We start from the raw sequence: 16,263 nt of genomic DNA, 5'->3' as shown, positions 1-16,263 counted from the left end.
TAAAAATAGAAGCATGATGCGATTTCATTCTGAAATCGGGTGGATACAAAAAAAAAAAATCAGATGCCATACGGAGTCACAAGCTAGCATCCAATTTTTACTGAGGAAGAGAGACAATACGCGAAACGTGCGTTGGGGATCTAGGATGCGGTGCAGGCAGGATATATGCAATGGGTAATTACCTTTATTGATTTCATGTTTATCACAAGAATCTTTTTACCTGGTGTAGACTTCTTGTAATAATTGGGGATGTCAGCCATGGTTACAAAGTATGGATATTGGTATCACCTTTTCTGTTGCCTAATATTTAGACAAAAATTTCTCGTAGAAAAAAAAAATGCATGTCAATTCTTCGATTCAGACACTGGAAAAAACCTGGCCAATAAAAAGGCATCCAAGAAAACTTCAGGAAAAAAACTCGCCCAAAAATTCTTCAAAAGCGATTTAGGAGAAGAAAAACTCCACCAATAAGTCTACCCCCACCAAAAAAAAGAGTTTCCTGAAGTGATTCGGCTTGAAAAACTCATGGCTTCTGAATGCCTCAAAAAAACTCAGTGTGAACTTAGCCTTATTGTTAAAGACATGGAATCTGAAGAAGCAGAAAAATTGGGTGTGAAGGCATCACACAGAGGGCAGCGATGTGACAAAAAATCTCCTAGACTATAGCCTCCAGGGCCCATGAGCTTCAACCTGCACATTGAATCCCCAATGATCGGCTCAACAAGTATTGTATAAAAGGAGCAGAAAACATTGAGAGTTTTTGTGTTCTCCAACACCAGAAGATGCATAACAGAAGTGTTCGGAGACTGACTGACCCTGATTTGATTGCAGCTTTTTAAGCTCACCTAGTTCTCCCGTAATGGACTTGGTGAGATACAAGAGCTGAACCGCATCTTGCTCTATTTATGCTGTGAGCTGTCTACAAGGTAAATGTCAGGATTACTATTATCTGTATTACTCTGGATGTGGACTGAATGCAGAGAGGAGAATTGTTCTCCGCACAGGCTGACTGATTGAGAAGTACAGTAAATAGTGCAGAGACACAAGTCATAGCTAATGCCTGATTCTCACAGCTAAGCCGGAGAAAGAATTAACCCACACTAAAATACCCATTTGGAAATGAAAACTAGTGGGGGAGCCAGCTAATGCGTCCAGCCTATGCCTCCACTGCTCTCATCATCGCCGAACACACTGATGGCCTGGGAGATTTCACTTTCATGAATTAATATAGAGCTTTAGGTCTTCTCTGATTCAATTGTGTGTATAAATGTCTTAAAAGCAACATTTTCAATTGAATCCAGGGCACAGAGGTGACATAGCTGATAGATTAGATATGAAATCGAGAGATAGATAGATAGATAGATAGATAGATAGTAGAGAGATAGATAGATAGTAGAGAGATAGATAATAGATAGATAGATAGATAGATAGATAGATAGATAGATAGATAGATAGATAGATAGATAGATAATAGAAGAAACAGCAAAAAAGCAGAAAGGTTTACCCGTCCAGGCCTCCAGACAAATGCACTATCAGGATGCAATGGACCCATATAATTAAGATGGCAACACAGGTGCAAGAATAGCGATGAGACAACCGCTCACAGACTACCAATACATGGAGGGGGCGCTTGCGTGGTATATAAATGCACAATGAAGACTTGTATGCGGCGCTGTTCACACTATGGCAATGCACATCATCCAGGTTAACAGCCTAGTAGTGACACCCTTCTATTAGCTCAGGCGGGCTGCCCAGCGCTATCAAAATGCATCCCATGTGAACAGACACCACAGTTTACAAGACCAAATGGGCCCAACTGCACCCTGAAGAAAAAGTGCAAAAAACACATACAAATTTGAGGTATTAGCTGATGATAGATAGATAGATAGATAGATAGATAGATGAATAATAGATAGATAATAGATAAATATGAAATAGATAACAGATCGATAGCTAGATAGAGATAGATATCTATATATATATAAAGCTGAGTGTATGTGTGTGTGTATCAAGCCCCGCCCCACATTATGATGTCATAATGGTTGCCATGGCGACGCTGGTGTCATAATGGGTTGCAATGGTGACGGTTATGTTATAACGGTTGCCATGGTGACGATGATGTCATAATAGGTTGCCATGGCAAAGATGATGTCATAATGGGTATATGGGCATGGAACTATGAGATGGAGGATGTGTGATGGGTATATGGGCAAGGGACTATGGGATGGAGGATATGTATGATGGGTATATGGCAATTTTCAAATTTTAATATTTATGCCCTTAAATCAGAGCATCATATTGCATAAAATAGTTAATAAATAACATTTCCCACATGTCTACTTTATATCAGTAAATTTTTGGGACCTTTTTTTTTTGTTAGGAAGTTATAAGTTGACCAGCGATTTCTCATTTTTACAACAAAATTTGCAAAACTATATAGCTATAATTTTGTCATATTTCAGCCGGAAGAGTCATGTGAGGGCTTGTTTTTGGCAGAATGAGCTGGCGTTTTTATTGGTACCATTTTAGGGCACATGACATTTTTTGATCACTGTCTATTCTGATTTTTGGGAGGTAGAATGAACAAAAACCAGCTACTCAGGAATTGTGTTTAGTTTTTGTTTTTTTGTTTCCCCAGTTTTATTCTTCGGGTCACTACGATTACAGCGATACCTCATTTCTATCTTTTTTCTGTTTTGGTTGCTTTTACACAATAAAAACTATTTTATAGAAAAAATAGTTATTTTTGCATCACTTTATTCTGAGAGCTATAAAACTTTTTTATTTTTCTGGTCACTAATGCTGAACTCCAGGTCCTTTTCCTCATATTGCCCACTTGAACAAACTGAGCTTCCAACTGTCGAACAACAGCCCAAAGCATAATGTTGTCTCCACCATGCTTCACTATGGGTATTATTGTTATTTATTTATATAGCACCTTCGATACCATGGTGCTGTACATGAGAAGGGGATATGGAGTAAAAAAAAGTCTGTTTGACTGCTATACAAAAAGTCTGTTTATTGAAAAATCATATAACAATACTTGGTAACAAAAATCAATAAAAACTATAATGACAAAACAGACAAGATCAGTCATGAAGGACTCAGGAGTCTGGAGTCATTACTTAATAGTATATAGATATCATGTTCCTAAAAAAACATAACATTTGTATCTAGAGTTACGGATATGGTCAATTGTCAACAAAAGGCCACACAAATACAGTGACAAGTGTAAGCCTAAGTGTGGCTATAAATATATAGTGAGGAGCTAAATTGACCTTAAAAAGTTGAAACTAAACCTAAACCATGAAGGATTGATTCTTACCCATGTGGATCTTAGTAGGACACCAGACAGACAGCCCTAACGCGCGTTTCACGTGGGCTTCCTCCGGGATCTGGCCCCTGAATAGTAATTAATGGAACTTACCCTCTAATGAGGTGTCATACAATTTGAAGAAATGTGTACTGGGCATAAGCTTTAGACAGCTGTCACCAGATTAGATCATTAGGATCTGAGAGCAATCCAATGAGAATGGAGGTAACCTGAGCACCTCGAGTGTCATTCATCCAGAACCTCCTTGAAATTTTATTAATTACCTTTAGAACATGTTATGGCAGAGAGTTCTATAGTCTCACTGCTTGAACAGCAAAGAATCCATAGTCTCACTGCTTGCACACTAAACAATCCATAGTCTCACTGCTCGTGCACTAAACAATCCATAGTCTCACTGCTCTTGTAGTAAAGAATTCATATTCTCACCAGAAATAAAAGGGCTAGGAACAGGAGAACACCAATGTGGCTAAATAAGGATGTAAAAAGGGCAATAAATAACAAGAACAAGGCATTTAGGAAGCTAAAACAAGAAGGCAATGAAGAAGCATTAAAAAGTTATAGAGAAAAAAATAAAATGTGTAAAAAACAAATACATTTAGCAAAAGTGGAAACTGAGAGACTCATTGCTAAGGAAAGTAAAACAAACCCAAAACTATTCTTTAATTATATAAACAGTAAAAAGATTAAAATTGATGGTGTCGGCCCTTTAAAGAACAATGAGGGTGAAATCATAGAGAGCAATGTGGAAAAAGCAAATGTTTTAAATACTTTTTTCTCAACAGTGTTCACACAGGAAAAGGATTTGCCAGGGGAAATGCAGAGTGATAATGTAAACTCCCCATTAAGTATTACCTACCTAACCCAGGAAGAAGTGCAGAACCGCCTTAGTAAGATTAAAATTGACAAATCACCAGGCCCTGATGGCATTCACCCTCGGGTATTAAGGGAGTTAAGTAATGTGATAGACAGGCCTCTATTCCTTATATTTAAAGACTCTATAGAAACAGGGTCTGTTCCTTTTGATTGGCGGCAAGCAAATGTGGTACAAATATTCAAAAAGGGGTGTAAAAGGGAACCTGGAAACTATAGGCCGATAAGCTTAACATCTGTTGTGTGTAAAATTTTTGAAGGGTTTCTAAGGGATACCATTATGGAATATCTCAATGTTAATAAATGTTTAACTCCATATCAACATGGATTTATGAAGGATCGCTCCTGTCAAACTAAACTGATCAGCTTCTATGAGGATGTAAACTCTCAAATGGACCAAGGAGAATCATTGGATGTCATTTATCTCGACTTCTCTAAAACATTTGACACTGTCCCACATAAAAGATTAGTAAGTAAGATGAGAAAGCTTGGGCTAGGGGAAAATGTGTGTAGATGGGTAGGTAGCTGGCTTAGTGATAGAAAACAAAGAGTGGTTATTAATGGTACATACTCAAATTGGGCCAGGGTTACTAGTGGGGTACCACAGGGTTCTGTATTGGGCCCCCTACTATTTAATATATTTAGTAATGATCTAGTGGATGGCTTACACAGAAAAAAATCAGTATTTGCAGATGATACAAAACTATGTAAGGTAGTTAACACAAAGGAGGACAGTTTGCACCTACAGACAGATTTGAGTAAATTGGAGAATTGGGCTGAAAAATGGCAAATGAGGCTTAACACAGATAAGTGTAAGGTTATGCACATGGGAAGGAGAAACAGATGCTACAATTACTTTCTAAATGGGAAACTGCTGGGGAAATCAGACATGGAAAAAGACTTAGGCATCTTAGTCAATAAGAAGCTAAATTGGAGTGCACAGTGTCAGGCAGCTGCCACCAAAGCAAATAGGGTCATGGGATGCATTAGAAGAGGTCTTGGGACATGAGATGAAAACATAATTCTCCCTCTATACAAATCACTCGTCAGACCACACTTGGAGTATTGTGTGCAATTTTGGACGCCGATGCTCAAGAAAGACATTACTGAACTTGAAAGGGTTCAAAGGCGGGCTACTAAAATGATAAATGGAGTTGGTTCACCAATACCCAGAAAGGTTATCAAAATTAGGTCTATTTACTCTAGAAAAGAGAAGACTTAGGGGAGACCTAATATATATGTACAAGTATATCAGAGGGCAATACAGAGATCTCTCCAAAGAACTGTTTGTACCAAGGACTGTGACAAGAACAAGGGGGCATTCTCTTCGTTTGGAGGAAAGACAATTTCTGCACCAGCATAGAAGAGGGTTCTCCACGGTAAGAGCAGTGAGGCTCTGGAATTCTCTTCCTGAGGAAGTGGTGATGGCCAACTCACTGAATGAATTTAAGAAAGGAATGGATGCTTTTCTTGTGAGTAACAGTATAGAAGGTTACGAATAACAGAATATTATAGGTAGATGGTTGACCCAGCTTAGGGGAAGGAATTTTTTTCCCTATCGAGAAAATTGGCTTCTACTCTGTGGGTTTTTTGCCTTCCCCAGGATCAACAATGCAGAACAGCTGCACTAAAAATAGGCTGAACTAGATGGACATAAGGTCTTCCTTCAGCCTTCAAAACTATGTTACTATGTTACTATGTTACTATGTTACCACTTGCACACTAGAGAATCCATAGTCTCACTGCTTGCACAGTAAAGAATCCATCGTCTTACTGATCGCACAATAAATAATCCATAGTTTCACTGCTTGCCCAGCAAAGAATCCATAGTCTCAATCAGCGCACTGAAAAGACTCCCTAGTCTCACTGCTTGCACACTAAAGGTACTGTCACACTTAGTGATGCACCAGCGATCCCGACAACGGGGGATATGACGCGGTCAGGATCGCTGGTACATCGCTAAGTGGTCGCTAGTGAGCTGCCACACAGGCAGATCTCACCAGCGACATAGCAGCGGTCGGGGGTCACTACTTACCTGTCAGACGAGGCGATGAAGACGTCCTACCACCCGCGACCACGCGTCGCTCGTCGGCAACACAGGAAGCCCAGCAGGAAGCTGATGACGAGAAATGGCCCATGCCGTTCTCGCGCGATCAGCGATAACCAGCGGGGGAGCCGGTCGGAGGTAAGTATCACACATAGCGATATCGCTAGCAATATCGCTGCTGCGTCACAAAATCGGTGACGTTACAGCGATATTGCTAGCGATATTGCTTAGTGTGACAGGCCCTTAAGCAATCCATAGTCTTACTGCTCCCATGGTAAAGAATCCGTAGTCTCACTGCTCGCACAATATAGAATCTGTAGTCCCACTGCTCGCACAGTAAAGAATCCATAGTCTCACTGCTCGCACAGTAAAGAATCCATAGTCTCACTGCTCGCACAATATAGAATGCACAGTCTCATTGCACGTTCATCAAAAAATACATAGTCTCTCTGCTCCTGCAGTAAAGAGTCGCCATCTGTGATTATGACTTAGCCTTCTTTCCTCTAGACATAGAAGATATCCCCTTGTCATTGTTGCAAATTGCAGAAAGTCCCCCCTAAACCTTTGTTTTTTCAAATTGAATAACCCATAGTTTGATATTCTGCCTTGGTAATGCAGGTCGCCCATTCCTTATTTTAAAGGGAACCTGACAGGTGATATATGCTGCCCAAACCATGGCTGTACGATCACAGCCACGTATACTTGCCTATAGGAAGAGGCTTGTCAGTCAGTGTCAGCAGACGTGGAGAATCCCACCTGTGTGACTAGTCTCCCGCGCACCTCGGTCCTAGGCAGCTAGTAAACCCATGTTTTCTTCTGAAATGCTGCAGCGCTTCAGGGTCAGACATACACGGCGTGATTGTGGTTAGTGGCCAAGGTGTGGGAAGCATGTATAACCTGTCAAGTTCCCTTAAATGACCTCGGTCATTCTTCTATGCACCCACTCTATTTTAGCTCTGTCCTTTTAATAAACTCCAGCCCCAAATTAGACACAATATCTAAGTGTGGTCGCACTAGTGACTTGTATAGAGGTAAAATTATGTTCTCCTCATGAACATCTATGCCTCTTTTAATGCATCCCATTATTTTATCTGCCTTTACCGCAGCTGCCTGACACTGGCCACCAGGGCCGGACTGGGACTAAAATTCAGCCCTGGCATTTGAAGTTACACAGGCCCACTAGTCACATGGTGACTATATAATATCTTTGTACACTTGTAGTTTACAAGAAGTGAGAGGAGATTAACACGACTATATAACATGTAGTCACAGCTGTGCCCAGTATTTCAGCTCAGTCCTATTTATTGCTTTTAGGTACAGTACTCCTCCCAAAGCTCTGTCCCCTTTTGTATGCATGATTACAGAATTCCTGGCAGAACTGCTCTCTATTGGGCAACCAGACCCCCTGGTCATAGCTGCCCCTATCATATCTCCCAACTTTTGAAGAAGGGAAAGATGGACAAAGACTGCGGCGCGCGCAAATTTTTGGCCATGCCCAGCCACACCCATTTCACAACCAGTCACACCCATGTCCACACCTAATCGCACCCATTTAGCACTGCTGATCACACTGACTGGTACTGAGGGCACAGTGGCTGGCATTATGGGCACACTGACTGGCACTAAGGAAGAGAGAAAACAGAGAGAGAGAGAAAAAAGAAAACAGAGAGCGAGAAAGAAAGGGGAAAGAAAGAACAGAGAGAGACAGAGAAAGAACAGAGAGAGAAAGAAAGAAGTAAAGAAAAGAAAGAAAGAACAGAGAGAAAGAGAGGGAAGAAAGAACAGAGAGAGAAAAAAAGAAAGATTAGAGAGAGAAAGAAAGAACAGAGAGAGAAAAAAAGAACAGAGAGAGAAAGAAAATGAGAGAAAGAAATAAAGAAAGATTCTACAAAGATACTATAGCAGCCCGGCTCCCATTGTAGTGCCCACCTGAGCCTCCCGGTGCAGGACCTATCATGATCCGCTCACATGGCCGGCATCCCCGATTCCAAGGCGATCCTGCTGTCTGCGCTGTCGGAGGAGGACACGGTGATGGATCTGAAGCATTCCTGGTTCCGTCACAATCTCCTCAAGAAATTATCTCATTTCCGGTCAGCTTCCAGCATATCACTTCAGGTGGAACGTCATGTGTGTGTTTTAAAATGCTCCTCGGGGCTGCGCCATGTACTCCTGTGTCCGTGGGAAAAGCCCGCTTTGTATGCTTTGTACACACTTGGCTCCGCTCCGTACATCCCGTACACATATGGCTCCACTCCATACACACACGGCTCCACTCCGTCCACCTCGTACACGCGTGGCTCCTCTCCGTACACCTCGTACACGCATGGCTCCTCTCCGTACACCTCGTACACGCGGCTCCGCTCCGTACACCTCGTACACGCGGCTCCGCTCCGTACACCTCGTACACGCGGCTCCGCTCCGTACACCTCGTACACGCGCGGCTCCGCTCCGTACACCTCGTACACGCGCGGCTCCGCTCCGTACACCTCGTACACGCGCGGCTCCGCTCCGTACACCTCGTACACGCGCGGCTCCGCTCCGTACACCTCGTACACGCGCGGCTCCGCTCCGTACACCTCGTACACGCGCGGCTCCTCTCCGTACACCTCGTACACGCGCGGCTCCTCTCCGTACACCTCGTACACGCGCGGCTCCTCTCCGTACAACTCGTACACACGCGGCTCCGCTCCGTTCACATCGTACACACACGGCTCCGCTCCGTACACCTCGTACACACACGGCTCCGCTCCGTACACCTCGTACACACACGGCTCCGCTCCGTACACCTCGTACACACACGGCTCCGCTCCGTACACCTCGTACACACACGGCTCCGCTCCGTACACCTCGTACACACACGGCTCCGCTCCGTACACCTCGTACACACACGGCTCTGCTCCGTACACCTCGTACACATACGGCTCTGCTCCGTACACCTCGTACACACACGGCTCCTCTCCGTACACCTCGTACACACGGCTCCGCTCCGTACACCTCATACACACACAGCTCTGCTACATCCACACTGTAAATCCTGACCCCACACATACTTACCTCAACCAGCACCATGACAACAGCAAAGCAGAGTCTTGCAGACGGTAGAGGCAAGGCTGAGCGCACAGGACCTGTGATGAGGTCACAGGAGGGGCGGAGTCAGGGGTGACATGATCGGGGGTCTGGACAAAGGCTCCTGATCATGTGACCCCCTGACTCCTCCCCTCCTGTGACTTCATCACAGGTCCTGCGAACAGCGCGAGCAGGCAAGCGAGTGCGACGCTGTGAGTGGCTGCGGGGAGGAGGGGGTCTCATGCTAAGGCGAGGATGGGGTGTGTGGCGGCTTATCTCCCTGCAGTGTGGGAGGAACTTGAAACTATCACCGCCGTGCCCGCAGAGGGCGTGCGACAGGAGCAACAGTGGCCGCAGCAGCTGGCAAGCGGCCAGATGATCGGCGCTGCCGCCCGCGGCCCACGTGACAGCGGCCCAGTGGGAAAATGCCCGGTTGGTTATATTGCCAATCCAGGCCTGCTGGCCACTAAATGTGAGTTTGTCGTCCACCCATATACCCAGGTCTTTCTCAGTGACTGTATTACTCAGGGTTTTACCATTCAGCGCGGAATTATACATTTGGTTTCTTTGGTTTTTATGAAGTAACAGAACAATGGAACTAGGAATCAGTGGTGTGAACTGAGTATTAGATAACAAGCTCCTCTCTGCTACATCTGTGTCTGTAGGGTTGGTGGGGCCGGGCTGGGGGGTGGTCCCTCTTCTTACCACGCAGAGACGAAACAGAGACGAAATGGAGGCAGGTACTGGGTACAACAGGTCCAAGTTTATTTTCGCGCGCCGTCCGCCTGACGGCCCTCGCAGCACATCGCCATATCTCTCTCTCTCAGCCCTCCGCATCCAGAGCCGCTTCACAACACAGCACAGTACCTCACTCACGGCCCTCTGTATCCAGAGCCGCTTCACACACCGTGTTTCTTGCCTGGGACGTATATATACGTCCTGTCCTTTCCTGACGTAGTGACAGCTTCCGACACTGTGGCTGCCCTAAGCCTAATCACCAACAGTCCGTTCACTGGTCAATCGTCGTTCTTTACACGGTGTGCTTATTCCCTTTAACTCGTCTCTGTTGCGGTGTATCTGTCAGGACCACCCCCCTGTTGTTCTCTCTCCTCAGTCCCCCTGGTATAGATTCTCCTCACAGCGCACAGACTGTCGCAGTCCTCCTGTCACTGGAGCTCCCCCTGGGGACTGGAACCTTCTGGAACCCTCCCTCAGTATTTATAGCTAACCCGGTTCCTTGAAACTGTCACTGTAACCCCGCCCCCCATGACCAACGGTTTCTAAAGCCCTAAGCTGATGTCAAGTCCTTTGCTCACACTCCTCCCTGCCATCTAATGGTCAACCCAAGGTACTGCACGTCCACTACACTTTCCTAGCTGTTTCCCCACTGTAATAACCGACACCTACCTACACTGTGCAAACCTTTCCTTCTTCACTCAGACTAGTCCGTCCGTCCATCAGGTCACCTTCCCTACATGTCTTCACCAGGTATCCATTTGTTTAGTTTGTTGTGATTTATGCCGTGACATCAGCACCGGGCACTGCACCTCCATGCCATCCAGATATCCACATATGGCTCCTCGGCCGCGCCAGCTGTCATCGCACTCTATACAAGTTTTCATTTTGCCCGAAAAGAGCATAATATTCCTGTATTATTATTATTATTATTATTATTATTATTATTTCATTATTTGTATTTTCACTGTTATTAATAGTTAATAGATTAATCGGTGTCATTATCCCGGTTATAGTACATGTTAGGAATACCCGGCTGGCAATCAGCACCAGGTTATTGGATATCATAAGCTGCAGAAAACAAAAGCGGACATTTCCAGCGGAGGCGCCGTGCATATCCCAATATCCAGTAGGGGGCGCTAAAGGTTCACTTAGATTTTGATGTCTGCTCATTGTGAGCTGCTGACTCCCAGCAGATAAGACTGCAGGTCCCTGAGACACTGTCTAATCATCAGTGCAAACATGAAGCAGCTCCTGAGATCACACATCCTCTTCCTCCAAGCGCCGGACCGACAATGTTAACACCCTTTTGATCTTAGTAAACTCATGAAATCCTGGTCTGACCTTATACTGTGGCTGCTCTGGACGGTTCAGCCATACCCCTATTACTGCAGGCAAGTCCTGGGCCAGGTGTATCCGCTCTTCGCTTTCTACATGAAATAAGGGTGTATAATATCTGTCCTTCTAGAATTTATTTATATAGAACCATTAATGACCGCAGTACTTTATAGAAATCATCATCGCTGTCCCCATCAGGGTGCACAGCCTAAATTCCAGATCAGTATTCTTTGGAGTGTGGAAGGAAACCCAAGCAAAACACGGGGAGAAAGTAGAAACTCCTTGCTGATGTTGTCCTTGGTGAGACTCAAATCCATGACCCCAGTGCTGAAAAGCAACAGTGCTGAGCCACCATCCACCTATCCATTTAGCCATCCATCCATTTATCCATCCATCCATTTACCCATATATCTGTAACTCTATCCATCCATATATCCATTTATCCATCCACCCATCTATCCATCCATCAAGTTATTCATCCATCCACCCATCTATCCATCCATCTATCCATCCATCTATCAATTTATCCATCCATTTATCCATCCATCCATCTATCATCCATCCATTTATCCATCCATCCATCCATCCATCTATCCATCCCTTTATCCATCATTCCATTTACCATCCATCTATCAATCCATCCATCTATCATTCATCCATTTATCCATCCATCCATTTACCATCCATCGATCCATCCATCTATCCATCAATCCATCCATCTATGCATCCATTTACCATCCATCCATCCACTTATCAATCCATCCATCCATCCATCTATGCATCCATTTACCATCCATCCATCCTCTTATCAATCCATCCATCCATCCATCCATCCATCTATGCATCCATTTACCATCCATCCATCCACTTATCAATCCATCCATCCATCCATCCATCTATGCATCCATTTATCCATCCAAAAAAAATGTAATTCCCAAATTGAGGATGACGTTGTTGATTGATACATGGAGCATTACTGAATTCTGCACCAAAGCACAGTACAAATTCTAGTGAATGGTGTTTTAACAAATCTAATTCTTTCACTGTATAAAAATCTGCAGCAAATTTAGTGGATTTTTTGGTAGATTTTTCCTGCAGATTTAATTTGTTGCAGTGCAGAAAGTAAAATCTGTGGCAGCAAAACCCGCTACCAAATTGTGGCCTCTGGTGTGGATTTGTAGAGCAGCACCACAATGCCATAGTTACACTGCGTGTGTGATCCCTCCATACATCTTCTACATGACTGACCCTTTAGTCAGGATAATGGCCCCTGAGGGAAAGTCCCTCACCTTGCCTCCTGGTCTGTGCCCCCTGGGACACTTCCTAGGACTGGCATTGTAGGAGGACCCCCATGAGCCGACATTGGTGGCATATCTTATTAGCATGCCCTGCATGTACATGGTGGGAATATCCCTTAAAGGGAATCTGTCACCCCATTTTAGCCCTATCAGCTGCTGGCACCGCCGTCAGGGGCTTATCTACAGCATTCTGTAATGCTGTAGATAAGCCCCCGATGTAACCTGGAAGATAAGATAAAAGAGTTAGATTATTCTCACCCCGGCGTTGGGTCCGGTCCGATGGGTGTCGCCATCCTGTTCGGCGCCTCCAATCTTCTAACGGTGACGTCCTCCTCCTTGCTTATCCCTCGGTTCCTGCGCAGGCGTACTTTATCTGCCCTTTTGAGGGCAGAGTAAAGTACTGCAGTGCGCAGGCGTCGGACCTCTCTGACCTTTCCCAGCACCTGCGCACTGCAGTACTTTACTCTGCCCTCAAAAGGGCAGAGAAAGTCGCCTGCACCGGAGCCGAGGGAGAAGCAAGGAGGAGGACATCATCATATGAAAATGGGAGGCGCCGGACCAAACCGCGACACCCAACGCACCCGACTCCGCCCCCCGTGAGTATAATCTAACTTGTTTTTCTTATCTTTCAGGTTACATCGGGGGCTTATCTACAGCATTACAGAATGCTGTAGATAAGCCCCTCATGGCGGTGGCCGCAGCTTATGGGGCAAAAATGGGGTGACAGATTCCCTTTAATAGGCCGGATGAAGCAGAGTGCTGTGGGCGGAAGGTGTGGGTGTGATGTGCACTCTCATGTTCAGGAAAGGCTCCTCACCCCTGATAACAGGCTGCGGGGAGAGTAATCACACCCTGAGCGCTGACTTCACCCTACTCCACACAGGTATTTGCATCTCGCCCCATTTGTGACATTCTCTCCTCTCTATTACTACATGTGTTGTGTAACATTACAGGAGCTGAGGTGGATGGAGGTCACTCTACACACTGCAAGAAAGGAAATCTGCGGTAAAAACCCACAGGACTGCTGCTACCGACCTGACAAATCCACCGCAGATATTTACACTGGAAGTGAACTGGGTTTAGGCCTCCATTCACCAGAATGTGTACTGTGCTTTACTGCAGAATTCAGGAATACTCCATGTAATCAACATGACTGAGGGATAGATAGATAGATAGATAGATAGATAGATAGATAGATAGATAGATAGATAGATAGATAGGAGATAGATAGATGGATATACGGATAGACAGAGAAAGAGATGGATAGATAAATATAATAGATATGAGATATATACATAAATATGTATATAATTCTATCTATCTTTCAGCTCCAGTGCAGAATAATCTCTGCTTATTTGATAAGACAATGCAGGGTCAGTTAATCATGATCAATCATTGGCAGCGCTGACAACACACAGGAAAGTCATCATTATGCGAGTAGGGTTATGGACAGTGTCTGGACTAGTGTGCAGCCATAGTTTTAAATTGCCGTTGAATTCATAAATACTTACCATAATTATCATCCATTATACCCAGTCATAGCAAGGAATGCAGAGGTAAATAGATAGATAGATAGATAGATAGATAGATATAAGTCACCTTATGAGTTCAATGGGAAATAAGAACAATCTGAAGGCCTCATCCAGATGTCTCTTTCTTTCTGGATATGGGCAGATTCCCATCAGTTTGCTGGGTGGGATTTTCTTTGGTGCTCGGACAATGTGTTCTTTTTTTTACCATCAGTGATTTTCTTGGATTCTAAAATAAAAATAGAAAAGCTTCTAAAACCCATTACAGTGTTAAAACCGTAGAGCAGACGTATTGCACATGGATGTCCTCTGTAATGTGTGCAGTCCACGCTCTTTATGAATCCAGATACTTGGCTGGGTGATTTTGATCTGTGACTTCATCAGACGGCATCAGTGTGATTTTTTTTCTTGCTCACAGTCCACATAGCGGCATAGACTATAATGGGTATTGTTTTTACCCCTGAAATACGCAAATATGTATGTGAAAACCAAATGTCTGATCAATGACACGCTGATATGTGTTAGGCTGGGTGCAAATATATCCCCTGTATCAGGATCAGATGTTTGAGCCTAATGCAATTCAATGGATCAGAAGTGATGGCGGAACTGAGGGACCAATGCATGAGTCGCCATCAGGCTTTTGCACTATTTTATTCCAGGTGCTGGTCTGCAGACGGATCACAACGATCCAAGGACACAGACAGAAGAGGCCCCTGTGCAAGAACAGTATATGGGCCCTTTAAAGTCCAGTAGCTCCTCATAATTCATAACTCAACCTGCAGTGGAGGTGGAAGTGCTCCCCCTTTACCTCTTACAACCCTGTGCGGCTGCACACATTGCACCAATGATATGTCCGCCCCCGGAACCATAATACATTGTGATCCGGCCGCCAGATCTGTGTGTCTGCACCAGTCAAGCACAAAAACTGATGGGCCAGGCTGGAGGGAATGATTCCATTGCAAGAAATGGGGTCCGTCAAATGATTTTTGTTAAATGCTGCATGGAAATAATGATGCTACAAGTGCTGGTGGACCCAGCCTTATAAATATATAAATACATATATATATAACAAAAGGAAAAAAATAAGCAGCACTCAAATTAAATGTGAAAAAAGTGGATACTTTACTGATCCTCAGATGGCAACGTTTCAACGGCGACCCGTCTTTGTCAGTAAAGTATCCACTTTTTTCACATTTAATTTGAGTGCTGCCTATTTTTTTCCTTTTGTCATTTTGGCTGTTTGGACACTGCTGAATAGGTTTTGCACCTGCTGTATTATTTTGGTAGTGCTGCCCTTTTTTCTTGATTATATATATATATATATATATATATATATATATATATATATATATTTATATACACAAAGGTATCTACCCACAAACAGATAGAAAGACATTTTAGCAATTATTCATTCTGTTATCTAAAATCTCTGACCAAAGCAGAATGTTATATTGGTGCCCCATGACACACAGGTGAGGGACGCACACCGTGCCTCCCAAATGGAGCTTTCTACATACATGCACACATGAAACGGCCTTCAGGCTCAATTCAATAAACACTTTTTTTTACCTTCTTATCATTGGAATCTTCATGTCTTTATCAAGAGGTTCTGCAGCAGCACTAGACTATGAATAGTTCCAACAAATGTAACTAAAGAGCTAAGTGATAATATATGTGTGATGTATCCATGACTGCAGCCTGCACATCTGTAGATACATTGTATCCATCACCTCAGCCTGCACATACAGCTCTGGCAAAAATTAAGAGACTGCTGCACAGTTTTATAAAAATCAGCTTCTCTCCATGTCTGACAACCATTCCATTCCAGTGTCAGTTGAATTCCAACCAGAGTACACCTCATTCTACTTAATGTGCTTCTGATTAGGTGATCACCTGAACCAAATCTTATTTAATGAAGGAAAGTATGAAAAACCCTGCTGTGGTCTTCACAATCCTCTTGCAATAGGACAAGCTGGATGGCAAAACAAGTGCTAGTAATATCCCAAAAGTAATAGGAATGAAAAAATAACATTTAGGCTACTTTCA

At 44.0% G+C, this 16,263-nt stretch overlaps 1 long non-coding RNA gene across 1 annotated transcript in view; it reads right to left on the bottom strand.

Moving 5' to 3' along the window:
* The window catches only part of LOC141097515 (uncharacterized), a 64,612-nt gene extending 48,698 nt beyond the window's left edge, over nucleotides 1-15,914 (bottom strand). The window contains exons 1-2 of the long non-coding RNA XR_012233973.1: nucleotides 15,787-15,914; nucleotides 14,288-14,446 (exon numbers count right to left, since the gene is read on the bottom strand). This is a non-coding gene — a long non-coding RNA (uncharacterized lncRNA). The remainder of the gene's footprint in view (nucleotides 1-14,287; nucleotides 14,447-15,786) is intronic.
* Nucleotides 15,915-16,263: the final 349 nt, after the last annotated feature.

This window comes from Dendrobates tinctorius, unplaced genomic scaffold (assembly GCF_039654945.1).
Source record: "Dendrobates tinctorius isolate UK_male_01 unplaced genomic scaffold, ASM3965494v1 ptg000084l, whole genome shotgun sequence".
In the NCBI taxonomy this organism is placed as follows: domain Eukaryota; kingdom Metazoa; phylum Chordata; class Amphibia; order Anura; family Dendrobatidae; genus Dendrobates; species Dendrobates tinctorius.
The sequence above is the reverse complement of the archived record's forward strand: the minus strand, read 5'-3'. Positions and strand labels throughout refer to the sequence as shown.